Consider the following 21,693-nt stretch of genomic DNA (forward strand, 5'->3'; position numbering starts at 1 on the left):
ACATGGCATATGGCTACCACTCACATGCCTTGTTCATAGGCACCCGGATTCTCTCCAGAATGCTTTTTATTTCCTTCAATGACACGTTTTTAACATGGTGCCTATGAATCATCTTAAGAGAGGTACTCGTTAAAAACGCAAGTTCTGGATTCCAATTACATGTCCAAAGTCAGATTTTCTGGGCTTAGGTCTTATGGTGATGCTGACACAGATGCTTCTCAAATCATACTTTGACAAAAATTAATTTAGAGTAACAGTTCTTAAGCTTTTTCGATTGTGCATCCTTATCAGTAAAACATATTATTGGCAGGTGGCTCTAATATACAGTTATTTAGTTTTAAATGGTATATGTTTACTATTGTGCTAATATAGCATGTAAATTGTAAAACACAAAAACAGAAAGTTTTTCAAAAGGCAAAGATGAAATAAATAATATTTTAATGTAATTTTGTTTTATCTATGAATGATACAAAATATTTTTTGCTCTCCCCAAAAATACCATTGTTAATGAACAAGTAATTAATAGTATCGGTAAGGCTATTTTCAGTGAAAATGATGTAATTTGAATTGCTTCAAACTTTAAAAAAATCTTGGTTCAATAATGATTTAAAGGTTAGGACCCAAGTTCAGATTAATTAGAGACTTGTTTTTAATGTCGTCGTCTCTAAAAAAGGTAATACAGGACAAGACAGGTTTATACAGAAGAGATGGATTTCTGACTATTTACTATTTGTTTTCAGCCACATCCACAAATTATATTAAAGATATGATTGAAATTATGCTTATAAATTTTCCTTGATATCAATTAGTTCTTGCAAATTGGTCACAAAGTGTTACAATTTTATTTTCAAAAAACATGTTTAATAATTCACTGAAATTCTTTAAAAGTTTTTAAAGTAGATTTAAAAATTCTGTTTCCAAGTTTTTGAAGTGTGATGAGAGTTTCAACAGGCAATTCGAGTCATTTTCAGGAGCAAAATCAGACAATAACAAGTACATTTCTAAATCATGAGTGTCTTATGGAAAGCGGTTACTTTCCCGGTTATTTAAATGTTATCTTTACCTGAAGAGGGCAGATGCAGAGTGTTTTATATGTTTTTCTTTTTTAATTTTTAAATAACTAAGGTAGATTTCCATTGAAAGTCACATCCCTTAGAAGACGAATAAATTACTGTGCCTTTAAGGCTGAAGATTAGGAGAAATAAAGGAAATGATGAAAATCTTAAGACTGCCAAGAAATCAGCAAAGACTAGATAACGACAGGCCTGTATTTTATGACCACTGCTTTATTTTTGTTCTATAAGTGAGAGCAATCATAAATGCCCACCACAGCCGTCACTGATTCACTGCAGGAGAGTGGCAGCCTCTGAGATGATTCTCAGCCTTAAGTGACTGGGTAGATAGTGGAACTCTTCACTATAAGAGAGAAAAATAACAGTAACGAGGGCTGATAATTATGGAGTTCGTAGGTGCCACTGTTCTAAGGCTTTTATGTGAATCACTCCATTTCACACTCTCAGGACAGTTCAAGAATCAGCCTTTTACAGATGAGGAATCTGAGCTCGAGGTCAAAGCTATTAAGTAATGAAGCCAAGAGTCCAGCAAGTTTGAGAGATGACGGTGACTGCACTTTTGGACAGGGGCCATTGAAGTGCTGGTCTGGTCCCAGATCTACTGATTAAAACTCAACTCTGGCTTCCAAGTAAGACAGAGGAGGTACTTGAGAGTGCCTTGGGGGCCGAATACCACATGCTCAGGAGGCGGACCCCTGTCCTGCTGCCCTCTCCAACCTTAAATCTGCACACATAACAGAGGGTGGACTGTGTGAAATCATGAGCTGATCTTGCAAAGCATTAATTTCCCAAAGTCTACAGACTTCTTGGCAGGAATTCTCTGTTTGGTTGTTTTGGATATCGTTTATTTCAGAATGTTCCTTTAATTTCTTGGACATATAGAGATGTAATATTAGTGGCTAGTGTATGTTTTTGGACCCTTATAAATATTAGTTTGTGTTTTCTTGAAGGGCTTCCTCTGAATGAGTCAATACATAAGCATCTGTTCTGTTCCAGGCATTGAGCTAGATTCTTGAGATAGAGTGGTTTCAAATACCTGTCCCTTACTCTCAGAGAAATTACAGTCTAGAGAGAAACAGGTCAGTGGGTAGGTAGTCGATGTAGTGTGTTGAGACTGTTTATAGGAACAAAACAGCTATGCATAGATTGGGAAGACAGAGAAGACTTCCTAAAGGAATGATGGAGTTGGCTAGGTAGAGTGGTGGAGGCTGGAGAGGAGGCTTAATTCATTTGTTTATCGAAGAATTTGAAAACATATCATGTGTTCCCCCTTATCCCCCATCTCCGTGTCCTTCCCCATTTCTCTCTTCACAAATTTCCTTCCACCCACCCTCCTGTTTATTCTTCTTTTCTTTTAAAAACAGAATTGCTTGTTTATCTTCAGAAGATGTATTATGAGCAGTAAACAAGAGGGGGGTGAGCAAATCTTCACTAATAGTCCTTACCTAGGATTAAAAGTTCTCTATTTAAAGTCATCTAAAATTATTGCAGCAACTAGGAAGGTCCAAAACTCTAATGTCATTGAATCGTGGCACCTCCACCTCAGGACACAATTCTTTCAGTTTTTAATAAAGAAATATATTTTGTTACAAAAGCATATGTGTGCTTTGAGAAAGCTAGAAAATAAGATAAATAAAAATAAGAAAAAGCACAGCATACCTCCCACTGGAAATCATCTTTAATATCTTTTTATGTTGTCAGATAACATATATATGTATGTATATATTTTTGTTAAAATGAGATAATACTTTGCAAGTTATTTTGTATTCTAATTTTCTAAGTTAATGATCTTTACCTTTATAAGTCAAATTTTTAATCTAATCTAATCTATCCATATTCAAATATCCTCATTTATCTCCAAAATACTCTTTAGAGCTAGTTTGTCCCAACAAGAATGATTTGCCTTCTCAATTTGTCTGGGTGCCTTCTGGTGCTATTGTTGAACTCTCTGCATCCTCTCTCTTTTCTTATGCTGAAAGTAAGGTCTAAATGTTTTCTAGATTCATGTTAAACATTTTGTTTAAAATATGCCACAGGTTACAGTTTGTACTTTATTGTGTATCACATCAGGAGTCATAATATTTGATGGTTTCAGCATTTATAGGGCTAAATTTGACCACTGAATTAGGGTGATGAAAATCTGATCCCTCCGTGAACATACACTTACGTTTTTCTCCTGTGACTAGAAAGAAATCTTTGTGGTGTTACTTGGGCACTCTGTGGGTGTCAGAGTTCCCATAAATCACGCACTTGCTGCTTTTAATACTAGTTGGCAATCCTTGCCTGGGTCAATAATTTTTATTAGGGGTTGACAATGCTTAAAATCTAATTCAATTTTTTTTTTACTCTTAAAAGGTGGCATTCTTCTGTAAAATAAAACTTTCATCAAATGCGAGAATCTTTTTGTTTTTGTTTATTTGTTTGTTTGTTTCACTTAGTCTGAAATAAAGTTTTACTGGAAAGGCAGGATAAAGGTGTAATTTTCCCCATTAGATATATGCATTCAAATGTAAAAGCTTACTTAATAATTACTTCAAATGATGACACGTGAATTGGAGAGGGACTTCTTTTTTTTTGAGTTTTATTATCTTGTCATAGATTTTCATTGAGTCAGTCAACGCTCCTACATCTCTGCAGTATTTTTGGTCTAAAAGTTATAAGTTGAATAATTCAGCATCAGTTGTTTTACACTGCAGTACTATTTAAAAGAGACAGAAACAGCTAATTTTACAATTTTATGAATATTTTGAAAAAATGAGATTGAGAAGACACTGAAAATCCCTTTTATTGCACACCAGGAGCCACTTGGCCCAAAGAGTGTCCTCTGCCAGTTGTGGTGTAAAGTTTAGTCTGTCAGCCTCACATGATTAAAATGATTTACTCTTGCAAAATGGATTTTCTGAGACTGAAAGAGAAACACCATTTTAAGAACTATTCACCTGTACCATAATCAAGACAAGATGTCTCCATTTGGGCAATTTTTCTTTTTTATTTAACAATATGGATATTGAAGCTTTTTTTTTCTTTCTTTTTAAAAAAATGAATCGATAAATAACTAATTATTGATTAAATTACACAATTCATTACATAGCCTGTGCATTGAAAAGAGCTTTATATTCGCTTGGTCATTATTCTATCCTCTAAAATGAAGTTAAACCCAGAAGAAAACGATAATGATAAGTGTGTGTAAGCAGGTACATGTGAGCATGTCAGAGTGCACAAGTGTGCAAACACACCCGCATACACACCAAAAGATATATTACTGAATTGTAGAGTGACCAACTGTCTTAATTTCAGCACTGAAAGTCATGTGTGTCCCAGTAAACCTTCCAGTTCCGGACAAAATGAATTGGTTAGTCACCCTAAAATTGCCAGAATAGAAACAGCATGGCATTCAAGTGACAGATCTCTGATGTATCTTCCTGTTACTGACTCAGATATTTACCAAGGTCTTTAATGCATATATGAATTGATATTTCAAGCTGGCATGAAAATAACTTTTTCAATGCTTAAGGATATGAATTCTAAGCAATATCAGGAATGTACTAAAAGTCTCTAGAACTGCCAGTGTAAAAGGGCCCAAGTATCTCACTACCTATATTTTCTTCAGAAGAGGTCATACAGTTGCCAATATTTCTGAATATTTCGGCCAAAGCTTGGAAAATGGCATGGAGTAAGGTACTCACAAAATATTTTTGAGTTGTTTTTCACTATGGAATTTTATTTGTAGTAAATACCTTTACAGAGACTATTCCTTGAATGTTAGGTTGAAAGGGACCTTGAAAAGTTTTGGAATCTGTCTTTGCACATCTAGTCAAGGCCACTATTAGACCATGATGAGATTCTATCCAGTATATTTTTAAACCCCTCAAAGAAGGGGATATTCTGTTATTCATTTTATATCTTACCTAAAATTCTCATGCTTTATATGACCCTAAACTTTTTCTGGTTGACGTTAGAAATTGTGATTGGCTGAGAATTATTCTTTGACAAAGGTTAGAGATTATTTTTCAATCGCTTTTTAGCATTTTAATTCTAGAAACTTTTAAATTTTCTTCAAAGTTTGTGTTTTCAAACCCTTAGTTGCATTTGTGGCTTTCCTCTGAACCCCTGAAGCACAGATTATTTGGTGTATTAATCAAGCAGAACTGAAAGCAGAGTTCTGTTTTTTGGGGGGATGGGGGTGGGGAGAAAACAATGTCTGCTTTGTAATACAAGTTTTTATATTTTTAAAAGAATAGCACTCATGGAACTGACATATTTATAGTGACAATAGTATATATAACAGCCTAGTGTTGCAGATCCTTAATAAATTGATCTCTAAAGAAATAAAACTACTAGTTTTATTTATCAGAGTTTAATAGAATCTGTAGGATCTCTCAATAGCTCTACAGATATGGCTTCTTATTGTTAGGATTTATCATTAAAATCTCATTTTTCATCCTTAGGACTAGAAATGAGCCTAATCCTGGATGCTTTCTAGTAAATAGAAGTGCTTCGAGGCCATAAAAGAGAAATAACATGATCCTATGAGACATATATTTTAATTTTAGTTCTTCTTCTGGTTTCTGGAGTTTTGACCTGAATTATTGCATTTTGTGGGGAGTTTAGAAATACAAAAGTATTTTCTCTAAGTGATCAGTATTGTTGAAATGGAAAGAGCTAACAGAAGTTAAAAGGGCATTTGCTACTCAAGGTCAGTGTAGAAGAATTTAAAAAGCAGCATTCTCAGACTTCAGCATGCACACGAAGTCACCTGGAGCATCTTACTAAAATATGATGCTGATGCCATGTGGCCCAAGTTCTACATTCCTAATGAGCTCCTAGATAGTTCTGGTGGTCCAAGGACCACGCTTTCGACAGTGAGATTGTAAAGGGCTTGACTATAGTTTACTTCAGTCTTTCTCTTCTTAACCTAGAAAAACAAATAGCAATCAATGAGATACAGTCATCATAGAAAAGGGTGGGAACATGGATAGAGATGAGAAAAATGACCTTTATGGTATTACTGGTGTAGAGAAATGTTTTTTAAACTAATTTAAAAACCTGTTTCTGTAACACAGTGGCTGGAATGTGGATATAAATCTGAACAATACCTACAATGACAGCTTAGCCTTTAATTGCTGAGTTGTTTTAGTTGTGAATTTTTAATTCACACTTTATAACTAGATTTTGACTTGTTTTACTTCCCTGTAATGATTTTATTTTTTTTCTTTCACATCATGAAAATACCAAATTACTTTCTGCAAAGAAATTTCATGTACAGAAATTTGGTATTACAAATGCCATAAACTAAAAATTTTTTTTTGATATTTTGTACCTAAAATTAACATTTAGATCTTTTGTGCCAAGCCCCAACAGCCCTACTTCATATAGTATATATTTCAATTCATGGCATTTATTAATTCAGCAAAATTTATATATTGAGCAACTCTTTATTTATTTATGTTTAATGAATTTGAGTATGATCTGTTAGTGTTGTTTGTTTGTGAGTAATGGAAAAACCCTAAATCAAAATGACTTAAACAAGATAATTGTGTACTTTTTTCTTAACCCAAGAGTCCACCTGACATTCCAATGTGTCAAGGATGTCATCACCTTCTGTCTTGTTGCTTCCTCAAAGCATGGCCTTCTGTCCTGAGATTATTATCTGGTCCAACATGGCTGCTGGAGTTTCAGCCATTATGACCACATTCCAATCAGCAGAAGGGGAGAACAGGAGAAGGAAATGCATGCTTCCTCTACCTCCACACGACCACTATTTCTACCCCATAGATCACATTTAATCACGTGGCCACACTTACCTGCAAGGAAGGCTGGGAAATGTAGTCTTTATTCCAAGTGGCTGTGGGCCCATCTACAAAATTGAGAATACTGTTACTGTGGAACAGGGTTGTAAAAAACGTTTTATTAGGACAGAACTATGCTCATTCATTTACATAACTTATTTTTTAATTAATTTATTTTTAATTCTTTAATGTTACCACATACATAATTACTATTGTTGCTTTCACACTACAATGGCAGAGTTGAGTAGTTTTAAAAGAGATCAACGGCCCACAAAGCCTAAAATATTACTGCTGGTCCTTTGTTGAAAATGTGTTCTGATCCTCGCTATGAAAGAAAAGGAGGGACAACCTGCAGCCTCTGTGACATTTCTTAGTCTCTTCTCTCATCTTTCGTAAATGAACCAAGTTCGGATTCTTGATAAAATCAACAGCCTATACAAAATGGGAAAAAATAGACTTTGAGCAAGAGTTGCACATATCCTGGTATAGGATGTTAGGGACACCATCTGAGTAAGTTACTGAGATGTTCCCACATAGTACTACTTTTTCTTTATCAAGATAAGATGCATAATTGTTTGATATTTGGGGCTTGTATCAGTCTGAGCTTAACTGATGTAAACAGAATTCACTCTAGCTAGTGTAATCGGGAATGGATTTATTACAGGACATTGAATGACATACAAAATCATTAAGAACTTAAGAGGGGCAGGGAGATGCTAAATAAGTAAACATTGGGTAGGTTTTTCAGAAATGATGCCCTAGGTACATTGCACAGCGGTACCACCAGAAGGGCTTCTACCTCGTTCCTAATCCAGGAGCTACCTACTCTGGAATGCCACCATCCCATGCTACGGTCAAGAAACGGCATAATTAAGAAGCCACCTCTGCTGCTGTCTCCTGAACTATGATTCACATGAGCAGTATGATGGCCTGTACCATGTCTCAGACACCCATGGAACTTGTGCGTGGACACCGGAACATCTGCTGATGCTGGTGTGAAAAACTTTAAATATCTCTGTGAAGTAGGCCTGCCAGAAGAAACAGCAAAACCGCAGAGGCAAGGCCTCTACCTTACTTCCAAAGATCAATCTCACACAGTGAATTTGACTTGTCAAATCTAAATTGCATTCAGAATCCAAGCTGCAAGGGAATCTAGGAAATGTAGATCTTAGCTTTCCAGTCTCTGTTGCATAAGAAGGTTAACTAGAAAAAGAGTGGAATAGACAATGGGTACCAAGATTTCACTCCCTGTTCCAAAATTCTAGTTCTAGAACAGGAACTCCACATCTATATATGATGATGTCTTTTTTCTTGAATCTGGAAGTCAGTGTGTTAATCTATCGATAATCTCTCTCAACTTGGTAAAACCATGAAAGTTCTATATTCTCAGAAGTATACCAAAATCAGGCAATCTTAGATTTGCCTGAATTTTTATTATTGGATTAATGCCTTAATACATTTTTTTTCTTTGGCCAGGACTCTTTCTTCAATAAAATAGCCCCTGGAAACATACACAAGTAAATAAATAGCTGTTCTCTTTGAAGCAGCAGTAGGGCCTTGAGGTAGAAATATCTTGCAGTCCCTGTATGTTATAGATGCTTGCTTATGTCTCCCAGACTCCCATGAGTGGGGACCATATGACTGCATTCTGCTCAATAGAACATGTCACTGCCAAGCTGGCCCTACAACCTCCTGTGGGCTCTCCATTTCTCCCTTTCTTATTGCAGCAATGCAGAGATCTTATGTTGATATAGTGGCATCATGTAATGATGATAGCTGGATCCTGGATTTGCCAGATGGAAGAGAAAACCTTTTGACTTGCACCAATGTTTGTGGGGTGAGAAATAAACATTTGCAGTATGAAGTCACTGAGATTGTATCTTATCACGACAGAGCCCATCGCTCTTGACACACATGGGCCTGAGGTCCTGCAGTCACCACCTCTCATCATTCTGTTCCCAGTCTCTTTCTGCTTCTCCTTCTCTCCCTGCCCCCATCTCCTAAAGCAACTCCTACGACTATTTCTGGGGAGCACAGTTTGTAAGCCATTATTTTAGGCTTTTAAAATATTCTCTCCTCTGGGTTCGGAATGTAAAAAACTATGAAAATGAATATGACAATTACAGAAAAGGCCAGAGATGACAGGAAGGGGATGGGGAAGGCAGGTACGGCTTGCTCATTGCACTTTGTTGAGAACAACAAATTTATGTTTTTTCAAACATATGAATTTATGTTTTAAACATAGAACTTCCACTGCTCAGAAAGAGTGCGAAAACCATTCTTTTCATATTTTCAAAGTTTTATATATGGAATCCAGTTCCTTTTACTGGAAAGAGCATTGTTCATCAAAGTGATATAATTTGATATCATTTGAATCTGACTTTTCCATAGAAATAATGTTAAAATAGGGACTAAAATAATGTTAAAATAAGGTGAAGACGAAAAGTCCAATTTCTGAAATAAAAATTACTACAGATACTATATTTAATGAGCTAGAAATAGCATATTTGATTAGCGTATAGAAATAAAGTGATTTTAATAAATGAGAAGATGTATTAACCAATCACAGAACATTTAATTTAATAAGGAACATTATCATAGTACAGTGTAACTAACCAAACAACCCATGAAAATCGATCTCAACAAATAGATCACAAAATTCAGAAAGGCTTCTCTGAAAGATTGACACGTTTTGGGGGGAAGTTTTGGTCACAGACCTATCTCACAAGACTCCTCCAGAGATTTGATGATTTTTCCTTATCAAACATTACCCTGTAATAATTTCAGGCATCAGAGATCAAGCAGTTGATTTTCCTGGTACATTGGAGGTTGGACTCTATTTCCGTCAACTTTGGGATCCACGGTGTTCATGAGTGTCTAGAGGATCAGGAGCAAAAATGTAAATGGACTGAATGTGGGTCTCTCTGCTTTTACAAAGTGAACTTCTTGTCCATTCGAGCCCCAGCTCAGATACCACCTCTTTAGGAAGATCTTCCCTGACCACCGTACCTAGAATAGCTGTGCCTTCCTCCCCATCATTTCCCAGCCCTTGCTTTACCTTATTTTTTACATATCACTTACCACTAACTGAAATTACGTTGTTTACCGTCTTATTTCTCCACTAGCATATGAGCTCCATGAAGAGAGAGCTTTTATTTAACACCACTGTATCTTCAACAAATATCATATTGCCTGCTACATAGTAGACACCCAATATTTTTTAGGTTTCCCTAGAGACTTATTCTTAAGTATCATGTGAAATGCACAGTTCTTTCAATTGTATTCCTCTGTTATTACACAGGAGCCCTATTGATGTGGTGGTAAGTTGTGGGGGGCGGTGAAGCATTCTACAGTCCTATGATTAGGTCTCAGTCCTTTAGTGAGCCTGTGCCCCTGGGCTGTGACCTTCACATATGCTTCTCAGTGCCCTCTTCCTGCCCACTCTCCCTGACCTTAAGCAAGACAGGACATCCAGAATGAGATGGAGTTGGGTATTTCCTTTCCTCCAGTTCAGTTAGGCTCTGGTATAATCTCAGTAGATTAGCTCTTGAAGAAATAGTTTCTCTTGAAGGCAGGCCTTGTTAAGAACAACAGTAGAACAGAATCAAGAGTCCATAATAAACCCAGGTTTATATAGGCAAATAATTTTTGACAAAAAAGCCAAAAACATACAGTGGAGAAAGAAAAGCCCCTTCAATAAATGGTGCTGGGAAAACTGGGAGGCCACCCGCAAAAGAATGAAACTACATTGTTGTCTGTCACCACACACGAAAATTAACTCAAAATGGATTAAGGACCTGAATGTAAGACCTGAAACAATAAAGTGCACAGAAGAAAACATAGAAACTAAACTCATGGACCTTGGATTTAAAGAGGATTTTGTGAATTTAACCTCAAAGGCAAGGGAAGTAAAAGCAAAAATAAATGAATGGGACTACATCAAACTAAAAAGCTTCTGCACAGCAAAAGAAACTGTCAACAAGATAAAGAGACAACCATCTGAATGGGAGAAGATATTTGCAAGCAATGCCTTCGATAAAGGCCTAATATCCAAAATATATAAAGAACTCATAACAAAAAAACAAATGATCCAATAAAAAATTGGGCAGAGGACTTAAAAGACACTTTTCCCTAGAGAAACATTAAAAGATGCTCAACATCACTAGCTATTAGGGAAATGCAAATCAAAACCACAATGATATACCATCTCATACCTGTTAGAATAGCTGTTATTAACCGGACAAGTAATAACAAATGCTGGAGAGGATGCGGAAGAAGTCCCTCACAAAACTAAGAATTGATCTAGCATATGATCCAGCAAGCCCTCTACTGGATATTTACCTCAAAGACTTGAAAACCCATATCTGAAAAGATATTTGCGCATCCATGTTCATAGCAGCATTATTCACAGTGGCCAGCACATGAAAGCAACCGAAGTGTCTTACAATAGACGATTAGTTAAAGAAGCGGTGGTACATATATACAATGGAATATTACTAAGAAGAGATGAAATACTGCCATTGCGACAACCTGGATGGACCTCGAGATAATCATGCTAAGCGAAATAAGCCAGACAGAAAAAATTGAAAACCGCATGATATCACTTATACATGAGCTATAAACCTAACAGGATAAACAAACAGAGACTCATGGACATGGACTATAGACTAGTGGTTACTAGAGGGAGGGGATGTGGGGGAAGAGGGAGGTAGATGGGGTAAAGGAGGTCAAATATGTGGTTACAGAAAGAAATCTAACGATGGAAGGGGAACACACAATGCAGTATATATACCTTACTGTTAAATTGTACATCTGAAACTTACTAGAGTTCACTAACCAATGTCACAAAAGTTAAAAAAAAAATGTAAGAATAGCAGAAAGCTCTGGGAGTATTTAGAATGGCTACTTCCCCCTCTCTCTACCAGAAACAGGAGGGGGATTAATTTTCTCTGATCTTTACTATGAGAAGCTAGAAGGGCTCCTGGGGGTAAAACTCATAAAAGTGTCCTCCCCTCCATTTCCCCAAAGCCAGACCTCCCTGGGATTTTTAATTCTCAAACTCGTCCATATGGAACCTCCAGCAATTTGTCAATTATAATTTAGGGTTTTACTCTGGCACTGGTTCCTGAGGAGGTTTCTCCTGGTGGGATCCACCTGTTTATCTCTACAATTTTGGGACAGAGGTTTGCTCTGTGACCTCCATACTCTAATGGATCTAAGAGAGTTGTTGATTTTTGGTTTGTTCAGCGTTTTTCTTTTGTATGGATAGGAGAGACAACATCTAAGCTCCTTAAGTTCTGGACTGGATATCCTTCAATATTTTTTATGAATAAGTGAATAGACGCTATAAGAATGTGCAGCTATCAGCTGGGTCACTATAATTGTTTGCTCTAGTTTTGTAAGTCTGAACTTTATTTTAATCAATCACAAAAATAATTGTACAGGAAGGGATGAATTTTCATACCAGGGAAAGGTACTTTTCAAACCTCATGATGATCCCCAGTGATTGAATTTTTCACTACAACAGATTGTTTTCATAATACTATATATATATGTTATATTATCCATTAGTCAATAACTCCCAAACTGAAAGAAACATATTCTAAATGTGTTGATTATGGTATAGGCTAGGTGGCGATAACAGATACTACTATAAGTCGCTGGTTCAAACATAATAGAAATGTACTTCTCTCTCATGCAAACGGTCTCGAGGGAAGTCATTGTCCAGGGTGGGTGGAAAAAAGGTCATGGGGAGCAGGTTCCTTCTGTGTTGTTACTATGGTGGTGTTCTATCCAAATTATTGAAACTGGCTAACCTCCTTGTCCAGAATTCAGCCTGCAGAAAAGGATCAGGAGAAAAGGTAGGGAGCATGCAATTTTCTTTTAAGTGTATGATGTGGAACTTGTACCATCACCTCTGCTTACTTTCCACTGGCACAAACAGTCCAATGGCCAACTAGTTGCAAGGGAGGCTGGGAAATTCAACCTCAAGCTGTGAGGCTAGATAAGGGAAGATAAACTGAGGATTGATAAGCAACCTTCAACACTATGCGACTCTGTGTGTGTTTATAAAATAACCTTACTTAGAAGTTTTAAAATGTATTTTGAAATCTGAAAAAAGTACCTGTGTTTATAGGTAATATCAATATTAGTAACTTTCTCTTCTTAAAATCATGTTTAAATGAAAATCTTACACAAAATACAAAGAAGACACTCCAGAAAATGAACCTTAATGATTTTGCTGAGTTGAAAGAGAATGTGTAATCAAGATGCTGGCTGTTTAACTAGGAAGGACCATATAAAATCCAAATATAAAAGTGTGTGTATGTGTGTGTGTGTATGTGTGTGCGCGCACGCATGCGCGTATGTGTCTGTGTATAGGGTTCAGATGGGTCAGTTTTAACATAGCGTTCCATTTAAAGAAATATGCACTTCAGCAGCCCGAAGTAATTTATAAGAAATTTTAACATTCTATGTGCATTTCTCAAGAAATGTTAAGGAGATCTATGTTATAACCCACAACAATCCTTAAAAATACAATGTCGCTCTTCCATTCTTTTTTCTTACTCCAGATTTGTTCCAGAGTCTTCCAGAACTCCCCCAACTCTCCCAACACCCACCTTTTATGGCTCTTCAACCTTCTTCACCTCGAGCTCTTTCTTCTTTAGACCAATTTAGAATTGAGCTTCTTTTTATAGTTTCATTTCTGCTTTGCTCATTACCTGGATTCTCCACAAGAGAGAACCCAGGGCTGACCCAAAAAGCCAAAATCCTTTCCCCTTTCTTTTTGCATCTCCGTCCTGGTAGCATTCTGTCTCTTAATTTTTGCATCACAAAAAATACCAAGAACTAGACTGGGAGAGAAAGAATGCCTCAGATGGTGGGGGAGGGTAGAATCTGCACAGACAAGAATGGGGAGGCTGTGAATACTTACACATTAAAACGTCTTGTTTCCATCACACATATATCATTAAGAGCTCAAATGAGGATAATGTGGATGGCCGTGACTCCAAAACAGATGGAAAAGCTCTCAGTTTAAAAATATTCACAAAGCTGGATTTATACAGATGTTCCACCTGAAGCCTGAGCTGAACAAATTAATGCTCACAGTGGACTATGAAACTCTAATCTATAAAGTGAAAAGGGAAGGGAAGGAAACTGAAAATTACTGAGCACTTACTCAAGTATTGTGTTAAGCTCTTTAAACAATGTCATGTCATTTAAAATCCCCAATAACCTTTCAGATCAATGTTCTAAGCTTGGGGATCTACAGACCATATTCTCACTAATACACGAGTGGGGAGATTTAAAAATCTGTTTTCACATCAAAAATAATATTAAAATGTTCGACGTGATGAAGCGTAAGTGCTTGACAGTAAGATTTTGATTGCAGAAGCATCCATTTCAAAAGCATCTAATTCGAATAAACATATTGCCAGTTGTATTACACAGTTGCTAGCTAAACAATTGGATAAGGAATTTAGTGACCCACCCAATAAATTCTTGGTAATCTGGATAACTAACCATTTGAGTGACCTTGCTTTTCCCTCCCCAAGCTTTAATTCCTGCTCTTAAGTTTTAAATTCTTCCATAAAGAGTGAACTCACAAAACCCTAGGCACCCCACCCTTGGACCCCATAAAGTCAGAACCCCAAGTTCACACTCGATCCTTCTCTACTCACTACCTTGGTGTGTGGCCCTCTGATGTGCCATGTACCTAGCTCTAGGACCTGTGAATAATAACCATTATTTTTTTCAAGTTCCCCCATGATTGTTGCTGAAGTGTGTCTTGCAATCATAATAAGAACTACAAGGGCTGGTCTACAACTACAACACTGGCTTTGGTCGGGGGGAATGTGCGTCGAGTCCCACAAGTGATATGGGCCCAGGTGAGTGCCCTCAGGCATTCTTAGATCTATAGATGAGCATATTCTGGATCATCAGAAAGATCATCCTATAATCAAAACTACTTAAAGCTAAAGAGTCATATGGCATCTCATAGCACAACTTTAATTGAGGTAGACTATGAGAAAGACACAAAGGAAAACTTAATATGAAAATGACACATGTATGCCAAGTAAAGGCCAAAAGACCTCATAATATATGAAATGGTTGATGGCATTGCAGGAGCTCCTGTTCAGAAGAGGGCTAAGAGATTTGAGTCATCACCTGGCATACGGTAGTGAAGTCATATTCTAAAAGCTACGATTTGCTATAAGCAAGACTAATACATTGTTAATACTGTTTCTTTGAGTTTTGGTATTTTGATGAGTATTTGAACAGATTTACAAATTTGTGTTGATTTATATCGGTGTAGTAAATTAGATTATTTTTCTCATTTTGTTACTCTCTCTCTGTTATGGCTTTATACAGCCAAGCTTGTATCCTGTGACTTTGTAGTACTTCTCATTAGAGAGGCAGAATGTTATAGAAGCCTGGAAAAAAGGCAACCTGTGTTATGTGGCAGTAAAACATTGGCAAAACTGTCACTTTCAATAACGTGAAGACAAAAAAAAATGTACCTAATAAACTTGTGGCATGGGACAAGAGGTTCTCAGTCAGAATGTCGATTATGCGAATAGGCTGCAATTTGCTGCATTTGAAAAGGTACAAGAAAGCGATGAGCTCAGAAGAGAATTGGCTAGTTTGTAAGCAAAATGGAGAGGGAATGCGGAGGGCCTGGAAATTCCAGAAGCTGTTGGGTTGATAAATCAAATTGTTTCTGGTTTCCAAAATTGAGAAATATCTTATATTTGAAAGATCTACTAAAATAGCCCCAGGGAATGACAGAAACCTGGCACGATCCAAGACAAACCTCAAGATGATATCCACGGTGGGTACTTTTACCTGGACAAAATTACTTTTAGAAAAGTGGTTGAATAAGTGGTCCCACTCATGCCTGATGCACCCAACATACTTGTAATTAAGTCTAGAGAGACATGCCTCACAAATCTTACAAGCATGGCTTTTGGCGCATTGGATCACAGGTCATTAACCTCATCAAAAACCTGCGGGTTTTTAAGAGCTATGTTTGCAAAAGTGCCGCCATGCTAGATGAAAAGAGACTGACTTTGAGAAGGATAAAAGAGCTCTGGACTCCAGACTCGGAGCCCAAGTAAATGATAGAGCTGCTCAGATTCTCCAATACTCTCTTAAAATGTGGCCAGGAAGGATGAAGGAAAAGGAAGGTCATGCCCAAGGCACAGTGGGGCATTCAAGAACAGTGGACTGGGGCATGACTCTCTGGGGTATGGACAGGTCCTACCTCGTAATGGAATGCTCCCAATCCCAGGGGAAACTGGTCAATACTTTTATAATAGGATTGCAGAGTTTCAACGGGCTGGTGACCACTACACAACTTATTGTTATTCCTTATTCCTATTTCACGATTGTATGTTGGCCTGTAGGGCGACAGATTATCTTTTTGTTTAGACATATGTGGATCAAGAAGAGCCACGCCTGGCCCCACTGTGGAACACAGATCCTGAACTTTGATGTCGTGATTGGATGAGGCTTTGGCATGCTTTGAGGGGCACCGGAGGAGTGCATCACATAAGAGAACAAAATGAATAGTTTCCGTGAGGGAGACTATTTTTCTCCGTTCTTCAGTTCCTCTCAGTTGTAGATTCATACCTCCATGGTTGTTGCCATGGGACTTTGCAGGACCTTCATGACAGGCAAGAATAAATTTCACTACCCCATGGAGGCTGGACATAGCTGGAATGTTAATGAACAGACACGAGATGAGGCTTTAAATATGCGTGAATGGTCTGTTTGGCTTTTGAAGTCCTGTGATACATCATTAAAAATAACCCCCCCAAAACCCCAAACCAACTAACCCACCAACCAACCCATTTCCCATGTAGTTTCCAATCTCAGAATGAAGAAGATCTGGGAAACAGACTGAATCTACCTGTAACTTGGTGCTAATCCTTACCGCGCCCAGCTAACATAGGCCAAACCCCATCGTGAATACGAGAAACAAATATTTGATTCATAAGTTACTGAGATTTGGGGGGTTATCAGTTATGCAGCATTATTTTTGTAGTAGTTGACTAATCCAATTGGTATAAGAAGCATAAGCATGAAGAATTCGTACCTAGTTTTACGTTTATACATAGCTCAGTAGTATTAAATTAAAAGACATTTTGAGATTTGAGTCAACATTAGGGTTTTATATTTTCTAAAGGTCTCCATATATTAAGCAAATCTTGGAAATCCTGCCTTAGGGAGTTCGGATTAACTCCATTTTATGGATGAAGAAACCGAGGCCACTCAGAGACTGGTGGCCTCTGCAAGTCAGAGGAGTTTCGTGCTCTGTGTCTTGCTGCCTCTTTTTATTCATTTTAAGTAGCTTCCCTTTTGTTTATTAAATTAAAATTCGAGGTAAGAGCACACAGGGATCAAAGGCAAGAAAAAAAAATGTTTTCTGAAAAGAAAGATAGAAAGGAAAAAGATAAACTGCCAAGTTCGGGTGACGAAACCTGGCAGAATAATTTATAAGCAAAACTCTGAGTGTCCAAATCCTGTCAGAGATTTTCACCATCAAAGGATTGACATACGAAGCTCATGTGTCTCTACAATTAGCAGACAAGAACTGTGCTTTCAAAGTACTTCAAAACTTGTGACCATCCACCAGTAAGATGGATACTAACATCAAAGTATATAGCCCCCAAAAAAGCAGTGCCGGAGGATCCTGCAGAATTAGACCTGGAATGAAAGGACTTTTGGAAATAAAAGTGCAGATTACAAAACAAGTAGATTCTTTTAATGTTGAAGAGAGCTTTTCTTGTTTAAGTTTTCCTCATCGGAGCACAATTTGAGTCGTTTCAGATGTTAATCACATCACGGAGTGGGGAAAATCCCTCCAGAGTATAATTTTTTCATGCGGCTCAGTGTTAACAGGCCCTTTTAAATGTGGAAGAAACTCGTAAGCTGCTTGGGATAGTTTTCGCAAACTATCCACAAGACGCGCCATTTGGAAACCTGTCGTGGGTCGGGCCTGGGTGAGAGCCTCTGCGCCCCTAAATCACTGCCTCCTTTGGGTGAGGAGAGACCCTAAATGCCGCAGACACTTGGGCAGCCCCGCTCCTCCCTGTCTGTCTAGGGGAAGCTACAGCCGCTTTCGCAGAGACAAGTCGATTACCAGAATATGGTGTTTATGAGTGTTACTTCCTCAGAGAACGTTGTGGGAATGTTTAAAAAGTGATAAAGAGAAGAAAAGGGAAAAATGCTAAAGAAGAGAGGAGGTTAAATCCTCTCCCCCAGCCGGCCACCTCGATCCAATTTTCTCACTTTAGGAAACTCCTTTATTTCTAAAATATCTCAAAAGATGCCCACTTCTCAATTCACTGACTATCTCTTTCTTGTATATGACACCCTCGGACACGACTGTTCTGGAAGTAGTTTTGAACCAGAGAAGAACAGTTATCCCATGGAAAGGGGGTGTCTTTGGGGAAAAAAAGCAAAGTGGTTCAGGCTCGGGAGGCGAAATTTCTTGTGAAGGTGGCCTCTGTGGGCTCACCGTCTGGGGAAGGTCGCCTCGTAGCTGGGCGGTTCTCTCTGCAAGGCCAGCTTCTCGGTCACTTCCATGGCCTCCAGGGCAGAGAGAGCAGCTGTTCCGCAAGGACAAGCTTTGTTCCAGAACATTGTGAGGAAAACGACACTTTAGACAATCCAATTGGCATCACTTAAAAATCAAAGGTTTTTAGGGGGGAGGGGCGGGGGACAAAGTTGAGACTCCTGTGGTTATTTTTATTATTAATGAATGGATTGATCGCTCTTTCCGTGATCGTAGGAAGACGACTTCATTTTCCTCCCTTTCTCTTCTACATTCTCCACCTCCTCTCCTTGGAGTGCTGAACCATCCGATGCTTTGTGCCGTGGGGGTAGAGACAGAAAAGGAGAATTGCAATTTTGGAAGGACGGAGGATATCAATCTTATTTGCAGTGTAGTGTTTGCAATAAACGTTCTTTAAAAATAATATTGAGCTTCTAAGATGTTTGAAACAATTCGACATAAGCAGAATGAGTATAAACACCTTTTTGCAAATTTTAAAAATAATTACATTCATTAATTAAATAAAATATCAAAATACTCTTAAAAGCTTCAAGTAACATGTCTAATTTTTTTTTATTTATCAGATTAGACTTTTTGTTTTCTCTGATCTGAAGTTAGATGTGAAGCGATTATAATACCTGTTTGGATACCTGACAAAATATGATGTATTCCTGATATCCAAATCTGAAATTAACACTCAAATTTGATATAATTATTCTTACATAGGACACTGTACGTAGCCTATCTTTAGTAATTCATTTGGGGTAGGTATATTAGATTATTTTTATTTTAAAATTCTTTTAAAATCAGGAAAATTATTTTTTTAACAAGAAAAAATCGGTTTAATTATGTATGTACATACGAGAACCCCACATACATGAGTCAGAGAGACCACATACCTGAGAAATTCCAGGAAAATTATTGTTTACCAAGTATTTTAACAAAGTTATTTTTATAAAAAATAAAATTTTCTCATTGAAAAATTTCAAATTATTCAGAGGTACATACAAAATATGTACATAATAGTTTAACACTTTGACGTATATTCTTCTAGACGTTACATATACACCTATGTGCAAATGGATTTTTAACGAGTTTTTATCTCTCCCTACTTTTATTGATAGTTTTTCTATGTCAACATATAAAATTACTTCATTCTTCTCAACAATTATATAATATTATATGTACTAGAATTTATTTAACCATTCCTCGATCAACTGGGCATTTAGGTTATTTCCAATTAAATTTATATTACCAATAATATTATGATAAACAACATATATACACACACACACACACACATTTTTACTCACTTTGAAATTTTTCTATAAGATTCCTGAACTTGGTATACTTAATTAGAAGTTGCACATTTAAAATTTTAGTAGATGCTATCTAATTATCATACAAAACACTACTAGTTTACAGTAACATCAAAAATAGATAAAAATTGTTCCAAAATTCCTTTGGATTTTTATATAAATAATCATAGCATTAACCAAAAGAAGGGAATTTTAAACACTGCTTTTCCAGTTCTTACTCAGTTTTTTTCTTTTCTCATTTTATTTGCTAGGACTTCCATTTGAACGCTGAATGGAAGTAGTAGTGTCAGGCATCCTTGTCTTGATCATATCTTTAGTGAGACTGTTCCTATAGTTTTATGAGTAAATATGATCTTTACTGTGGGTTTTTGATAGATATCTTTTATCAGATTTAAAGTGTTGTTCTGTACTGAATGTTTTGCCACCCCTCCCCCTCCCAATCCCCAATTCGTATGTTGAGGCCCTAACCCCCAATATGATAGTATTTGGAGGTGGGACGTTTGGGAGATAATTATGTTTAGATGAGGTCATAAGGGTGGGGCTCCCATAATGAGATTAGTGTCCTCATAAGAAGAGGAAGAGAAAGCTCTCTCTCTTGTGTGCCATGTAGAGACAATGGTAGAAGGTGGCTGTCTCTAAGCCGGGAGGAGGGTCCTCACCGGAACCAGCGCAGGCTGGCTCCATGATCTTAGACTTTCATCCTTCAGAGCTGTGATATATTGTGAAGTCACTCAGTCTATAGTATTTTGGTATGGCAGCCCGAGCTAACTAATACAAGAATTTTCTTTTGAATCCATCAGGGTACACTCACCTACAATTAAACAGAAAGTGTAATTAAAAGGGGTTAAACATTCAAGGCATTTGTTATCCCCTCTTAAGAACGTCAGAGTTGCAAGGAATCCCAGGTCTGGGTAATCTTACCACTCCATCAAGGTTCCTTTATCTTTTCACTCTCCAATTCTCAGCACATTGTGCTCCTGTTGAGGTATTTCTTTCTTTTCTCATGATCTTGAAATTGCTGCCACAGTTCCAGGTGTCTCATTCAGACAACTTTTTGAGGCAGAAATGGGAATATTCGTGACTTTTGCAAAGTGTAGAAGCCTTTTTGATCCTATGAAGCATAATCCATCAAGGTTCCTTTGTCTTTTCACTCTCCAATTCTCAGCACATTGTGCTCCTGTTGAGGTATTTCTTTCTTTTCTCATGATCTTGAAATTGCTGCCACAGTTCCAGGTGTCTCATTCAGACAACTTTTTGAGGCAGAAATGGGAATATTTGTGACTTTTGCAAAGTGTAGAAGCGTTTTTGATCCTATGAAGCATACTTAATGTCTAACTGTCCAGGATCGAGTCCTGAACAATGAGATCACCGTGATCTCCTTGCTTCAGTGAACACTTACCCTTAAGGCTGGGGAGAAGTCCAGCCTTTCCGGAAGACTGGTTGTATTAATTATTGCTGCCTAACAAATTACTCCTCATATTTAGCAGCTTACACTTATTTATTCTACATATATTATCTCACACAGTTTGTGACAGTGGAATCTGAGAATGCTTAGCTGTGTGGTTGTGATTGAGGGTCTTTAATGAGGTTGCAGTACATTTGTCAGATAAAGTGACAGTAATCTGAAGGCTTGACCAAGGCTGAAGGATCTGCTTCCAGGATGGCTCACTCGTATGACCGCTGGCTGGCGACCTCAGTTTCTTGTCATGTGAACCTCCCCACAGGGCTGCTCATGACATGGCAGCTAACTTCCCCTAGGGCAAGCACTATAAAAGAGAGCAAGGAAGAAGCTGTATTGCCTTTTATTACCTAATTGCCCAATTCACACACTGCTGTTTACACTTTATTTTATTCATCATTAGACTCTACCTCTCGAGGAGAGGAGTGTCAAAGACTTTGTGGACATATGCGAAAACCACAATTGCCATGGCCATGAGAGGAGATTGAATAAA

At 37.5% G+C, this 21,693-nt stretch overlaps 1 long non-coding RNA gene across 1 annotated transcript in view; it reads left to right on the top strand.

The window, feature by feature from the left end:
- Positions 1-21,693, top strand: part of LOC107196557 — a 46,135-nt gene that overhangs the window by 11,265 nt on the left and 13,177 nt on the right. The window lies entirely within an intron of this gene.

Source organism: Pteropus alecto, unplaced genomic scaffold, assembly GCF_000325575.1.
Source record: "Pteropus alecto unplaced genomic scaffold, ASM32557v1 scaffold269, whole genome shotgun sequence".
Classification (NCBI taxonomy): Eukaryota; Metazoa; Chordata; class Mammalia; order Chiroptera; family Pteropodidae; genus Pteropus; species Pteropus alecto.